The sequence below is a fragment of the Dipodomys ordii genome, unplaced genomic scaffold, assembly GCF_000151885.1.
Source record: "Dipodomys ordii isolate 6190 unplaced genomic scaffold, Dord_2.0 Scaffold8, whole genome shotgun sequence".
Classification (NCBI taxonomy): domain Eukaryota; kingdom Metazoa; phylum Chordata; class Mammalia; order Rodentia; family Heteromyidae; genus Dipodomys; species Dipodomys ordii.
Genome location: NW_012267224.1, coordinates 20,378,361 through 20,385,575, shown reverse-complemented (window position 1 = coordinate 20,385,575; position 7,215 = coordinate 20,378,361). Strand labels below are relative to the sequence as shown.

Below are 7,215 nucleotides of genomic sequence, written 5' to 3'. Positions count from 1 at the left end.
GCTGTCCCTCAGCTCTTCAGCTCAAGGCTAGCACTCTACCACTTGAGCCACAGTGCTACTTCCGGCTTTTTTCTTTTTGCTTATGTGGTGCTGAGGAATCGAACCCAGGGCCTCTGGCATACAAGGCATGCGCTCTACCATTGAGCCACCTTCCCAGCCCCTAAAGCAGCTAAAATTTTGTATTGGCCTACCCTGACATAGATTACTGTTGATAATGATGGCTAATTCAATATTTATAATCCTTTTTTGGAGGCCAAGGCTGGCCTTGAACTTGAGGTCCTCATTTCTCAGCCTCCAGAATGCAAGGATTACACCCATGTGTCGATACATCCTGATCAATATTGATTTTTTTAAATGTAAGTGTAATTTCCAAAGTTACCCTAGAAAAGGGTCCGTCCTCATTTTCTTCCATTCTTTAGAACAGAAAAACTAAGTCTCAAAGAAGTTAAATAAATTGTCCAAGGTCAGACAACTGATAAACTCAAGAACTACAATCTGAATCTAGTTTTGTCTGACATCAAGGCAACAGTGCTGCTATGTACAGTGAGCTACTACATCAATAAAAACAGCTACTTTGGAAACACATAACAGCTTTGAGTACTTTGTTAATTCTAGTAGTCCTGTGTACTTTGAGTACTCAATTACTCCTAGAAGTCAGACAAGTATGGCCCACACAACCTGATTTTGAACAAGTTGTAGGACAATACAGGTAGGCCTTTGATAATCACCTTACTTTTCTAAAAATCATAAAGCAGTTGTAGAAAAACAGCTTACAAATATTTACTTATAATCTATTAAATAAAAGCAAATTAGAAGTATATTCTTACGCTTAATGTAACTAGAAAAAGTTCTCCAATATATATGCCAATATAACAAAAAAGGTATTATAAAATATACTTACCTCTTACTTGGAGAGGTTCTTGCTTAAGTGGAGCTTTGAGTTCTGCACCTATATTTTCTGCTGTAATGTGTATTAAAAGAAGTTTACATTGAAGGGCTGCTTTCATATAAATGTATAACAATATTAGCCGACTTAATCTAGCAATGTATAAAATATATATCTGGGACATGATAATATGTCCCAGATCATTTTGGGTCAATCCTAAATGACCTAAAGTAGTAGTAAATATTTCAAAAGCGAGTTAAACATTATAGAAGCTATTTATTACCTTCTTCGATTAAAGGACAAAAATCACAGAATTGTTTCAGGAACTAAAGAAAAAGGACTTAGTAGAATCAAGTCCATGCAAAGCTATGATAAAGACAAATTTCCTTTAAGACTAATAAACCCATAACAAACATTGCATTCAATGGTGAGAGTATAGATATATTCCTTTAAAACATGGAAACAAGGATGCACAATTCTTCCACTTAAAATGGTTCTAGAGACACTTCAGTGAAGGAAAGATGACTTCTACTCACCAAAATACAATCCTAGGAAATTACTTGCTTAAATATTAATGCATGTATATGCCTCACAGTAGACAATATAGAATAATAGAAGATTTTTGTGGTAAAGAAAGAGCTTTCTCTCTCTGTCTGTCTCTCTCTCTGTTTCTCTCTCTCCCTCTCTCCCCCTGTTTCTTGGAGGATCTCACTAACTAGCTCACACTCTAGCTTGAGCTCATATCTTCCTGCCTCAGCCTCCAGGATGCTGGGACTATAGTCTAACCTCAAGCAAAAAAAAAAAAAGATTTCTTAAAGATAGGAACACAGATATACACACACACATACATACACAGAGAATAATTTCTGCTAAATAAAAATTCAAAGGGGTGACATTGTCCAAAAAGAAATGTATTTATTACCTGACTTATATAATTGTAACTCCCTTATATATTACCTATAATAACAATTAAAAATAAAAAATTAAATTCAAAATACGTGGTCACAAAAGAGTCTAATAAAAAAAAACTCAAACTGGGAGAAGATAATTCAACAAACAAAATCAACAAAGACTTAGTATCAAGACTAACAAACTCCTCCAAATCAATAAAATATAGTGAAATGAGCAATCAATCTTAGATACAAAAAGAAATATAAATAACCAATAAACCTGAAAATGTTATTAGCTGGGCACCAGTGGCTTACACCTGTAATCCTAGCTACTCAGGAGGCTGAGATCTGAGGATCAAGGTTCAAAACCAGCCCAAGCAGGAAAGTCCAAGAGACTCTTATCTCCAATAAACCACTAGAAAACCGGAAGTGGCGCTGTGGCTCAAGTAGTAGAGTGCTCGCCATGAGCTGAAGAGCGCAGGGACAGTGCCAAAGCCCAGAGTTCAAGACCCCATGACTACAAAACAAACAAAAAGTTATCAATAATTCAACCCAAATAAAATAAATTAATAAATACATTAAAATTAATTAAATTAATACAGCCCAAACAAAGCCATTTTAGAACTCTTAAGTTAGGAAAAGTGCAAATATCAGAATACCTTACATTGCCAAAAGTTCACAGCAATGGAAATATATACACTGTTGTTGAAAATTTAAACAAGCATAATTAACTTGGTTAAAAAAAGTACATTAAAAAAGAAGTTGACTAGAAACAAAGGACTTTTTAAGAAAATTTTTTTCTTTTTCTGATGATTTTATATTCTTTACCTTATATACAGTATATTCACATGCGTATCTGTGGGAGGGTGGAGGTAGGGCAAAGAATCTCAGGAAAAAGGGTGAGAAAGTGCAGCAATGGAGCTGCACATTGATAAAAGTGAACTATACAACTTGTAGGTGGAGATAGGAGGGAGGGAATGGGAGAGAATGAGGGAACAGATGATATACAAAATGAAATGTACTTATTACCTGATGCATGTAAATGTAACCCCTCTGTATATCACCTCTATAATATCAATAAAGTACTTTCAAAAAGAAGAAGTTGGCACTATCTAACATGGAATTTATGACCCCATAATTTGAGATCAACATATTTAACTTTAAGAAAGCCTTGTACAATGACATAAGAGAAGCACATAGATATTAAGAGCCACATTCCTCTCTGTTGTTACATACTGGAAGCAACCCAAATGCCCATCAACAAGGAAGTGCACAAACAAACATATTCATTCATCATTTTACACTGTGGTGAATAATAAATATATCTTAGCTATCTTTTTTGAGTTCTTACTATGTGCCAAGCACAATTTCAAGCATTTGACATGAATTAACTTACATGAAACACCCTAAAAATGAACAGGCACATATACCAATTGAAATCTTAGTAACAAAATTTAATGAAAAAAGTAAATCACAAAAAAACACATACAAGTCACCACAACAAAGTTGAAAACCAGTCAAAACAATTTGAGAGTCAATCAAACATATAATGCTATTTCTGTACCCACTTCCCTTTTTTAATCTAATCAAGGGACATGGATACACAGGAAATAGAGATGTGAAGAGGATGAGATCAAGAAGAGAAGGTGCTTATGTTAAGTGGTAAATTCTCAAGAGACTGATTTTATTTTTTCTAAATTATTCAAGAATATTACAATGCATATATATCAAATGCTTTGTAATAAAAATGTCACCCTTATAAACACTTTTGACTTATTAAAATTTGTATCATCATTCAATAAAAAATTTTGGTTTAAGTACAGGTAAATCATAGCTAACATTTACTTGGCACTTAAACATGTGGTGTGTATTATTCTACATGTATTAATACCCACAAACCAATCTAACCATCATAGGTACCATTATCTTCACCTTATGAGGAAGCAAGAGAATATGAATTTGATGCCAGCCTTGGCTACAAAAATAAAATAAACAAACAAAAGAATCATGCCCCCCCCCAAATCTACTTATCAATGTTGAGGACCAGAGAGCAGGAAGCAAAAAGGGAAGGGTCAAAATAAAACAGCAAGTTTTGAACACTCACCTAGAATCTGAATGACTGAAAACTACTTTTAAAAATTCCAGGAAAAAGCCCCTTTCCACAATGACTGTTCAAGCAAATCACATAAAATGAGTTGCTCTAAGATGGAAACTTCTGAATGTTCTCATCATGAACTGTCTAGAGTTACTAAATATACAGTGTTACAACGCATAAACAAGAAGGTGAGTAAATGGCTCAAACACATGTATGAATACTTATTTTTAACAAATCACTACCTTAATAAATTCACATTGCATTGCTCAAGTACAAATAATTTTAACAAATAATCAAGAAATTCCACCCATAACTAGCTCTAGACATTTGTTTTACATGCAAATCCTGGCTGTTTGCCATACATCTGGTGTCATTAACAAAATTAAAACTAATTTTACTAAAATTTAAAACATCTAAATGCTCCTTAAAAATTTAAGGATGCCTTAGCAAGTCTTTGCTTCTTAATGAGCTGTTCCTGAGTTTATTATGTGACTTGAATTATTCAAAAGTCAACCTCAAACTCTTCAAGAATACAAAGCATTTTTCAATCAAGCAATTACTTGGTGTCTATCTGATGGCTAAAAAGGTCTAATTTGGCGTAGGCAAATCATGAAAAATAAGAGCCCAAAATAAAACTGTCAATAAGCAGTGTATTCCTAATATAAAAAAATTAATGTTTTTATTCCAGTCAGCAAATAAAAAGAGATGCAATAATGAAAGTCAATTTAAAAAATTCTGTATAGTCAAATCAACATTTTATTGAGAAATGTATAAGATATTTTCTCCATAATATTACTTCATGTTTTTCTTTTATAATGCTTTAATAAACATGTTTAATTCTCATTATACTCCATTCCTTCCTTCTATAATAACCTAGTTACTTATCCTAGAAGAAACTGGCTACAGTTAAGCCCAGAGAGGATGAAAAACAGACATCATTAACATGAATAAGGTTTCTCAAGGAATCAAGAAAATCTGCTGTAAAAAAAAAAATCCAACTCAAGGAAAGCTGTCTTTGGAATGTTTATTATTATTCAAGTACTCTTACCTGATACCATTTACCACTTGGTATTTTACTAGCTACACCAACTCTAACTCTGCTTTGCAAGCTCTAGCTATTTCATACTGATTTGGGAAATCTGTACCAGAATATCTTATCTCCTCACCCTAATTTACACTCTGCATTGTCTGAAACATCCGTAACTTCGAGTATCATCTCTGTGTATTATCTCAAGTATAATCACTACTTTAGTGGAGTTCCTCCTGTCACGAGATTTACCAGTAGAAGATGAACAAATAAAACACTGAAAATATTTGTCAGGACTGTTACCTATGAAGAAAATTAAATTAGGATAACTTTAAAGACCAATGGTACTTTAGACTGAGTGATTTAAAAAACACTTCTGCCCAGCAGAGATGAGAATTAAAGATAAAATTGTAGTTTGAGGCCAGCCTGGCAAGTTAGTGAGAACAAACCAACTAAAGGTATAGGTACAGGTCTGTAACCCAGCTAGGTGGAAGGTAAAAGGTGGAGGATTGTATTCAATAGAAAAAGCTGGGTATGGTAATTCATGCCTGTCATATTAGGGAGATTTTTTTCTTGGGAAGATCGTGGTCCAGGCTAACCTGGACAAGTGAGACCTTATTTCAAAAATAAAGAGAATAAAAAGGGCTGAAAGCATGACTCAAGTGGTAAGGTGCCTGCCTTGCAAATCTGAGCCTGAGTTCAAACTCTAATGCCACCAAAAACTAACAAAGAACTGCATCCTTAATCTGCCCAAAAATGATACGAAGAGTACAAAAACAAGTGAAATAAGAACCTACACAAAATAAATGAGCACACTAATACCCACTTATGAGGGTGTCTAAAAGAAGACACCCACATAAAAACTACAACATCGTGTGACTGGGAACTAGAGGTAAATAATACACACAATAAGGACACACATCTCTCTACTTAGATTGTAAGTAATGGGGGAGGTGGGAGAAATCGCTGAAATCTTATGACAAGTCAGCTCCTCTCATCTAAATGTGTGGTCTCAATTCATGTCAATAATGTGGTCTAAATGAATTTGGGAATGCGGCACTTGCCTAGCATGTGCAATGCTCTAGGTTCAAGCTCTAGCACCACATTTTTACAAAAGCACAGTTTTCTCCCAGTTTAAAAGAAGTAAATGAAAAGTTCTAGGGGAGAGCAACTTCAATGTATAGAAACCTCAAATCCTTATCAGATACAAAAACTACATGGAAATTGATCAATTCAGTTACAAAACATAGCTATGGCATTGTTATAATTGTAATAAAGGGAGGAAAAGGGATAAGAACCCCAAAGAATTCACACAACAGAATTTTTATTCACAAAATACAAAATAGCCACACTTAATATATCTAAAAGTAATAAATGAGAAGTGTGAAAAATATAAGGAAGGAATAAGAGACATACACAACACAATGGAAAAAATTTCAAGCAATGAAATTATATATTATATAATGAAAATAACAGCAAAATCAACCAATAAAGAGTACAAACAACTAAAGGAGAAAATAAGTGACCTAAGTACGCCTGTAGAAATAATCCGGAATGCAGATCAGGAAGACAAAAGAAATAGGAAATATGATAGCGATATTTAGGGATATTGAAAATGAAGCAAAAAAAATGAATAGAGGCTGGGGATTAGGTTCAGTGGGTAGAGCTTCCCTAGCTCATGCAAGGCCCCCAAAAAGACCTAACATATTTTGAATTAGATTTCCAGAAAGAAATAAGAGATAAATACAAAGAAATAATAGTTGGAAAGATAATAGAGAATTACAGAATTCCAAAATGGTAGGAAAATTCAATTGTCAGATACAGGAACCCCAACAAATCTCAAGCAGAAAAAATACAAAGATACACTTGTCAAGAAACTTCATAGTAGTAAAACTGTCATTTACATTCAAAATAAAATTAATCCAATTTTAATAGGCAATCAGAAAAGATACAAGAATAAAAATACAAGAACAAACGCATGATGACTCACTTAACAACAGCAACAATAGAACCCAGAAGACATCTTTTCTCTTTTCTTTTTCTTTTTGGGAGTGCCGGGATTTAAATTATTTAAATTCAAGGGCTTGTATTTGCTAGGCAGGCACTCTACCACTGCCTCCAAACCTTTTTGCCCAGGTGCACACTTGAATAATGATCTGCCTATTTTTTTTTTTTTTTTGTCGGTCATGGGGCTTGAACTCTGGGCCTGGGTGCTGTCCTTCAGCTCTTCAGCTCAAGGCGAGCGCTCTACCACTTGAGCTACAGCGCCACTTCCGGTTTTCTGGTGGTTTATTGGAGATAGGAGTCTCACGGTCTC

The 7,215-nt window shown here is 34.2% G+C and overlaps 1 protein-coding gene across 1 annotated transcript in view; it reads right to left on the bottom strand.

Moving 5' to 3' along the window:
* Slc30a9 (solute carrier family 30 (zinc transporter), member 9) overlaps window positions 1-7,215 on the bottom strand; it is an 86,715-nt gene that overhangs the window by 56,351 nt on the left and 23,149 nt on the right. The gene's annotated exons all lie outside the window — the stretch shown is intronic.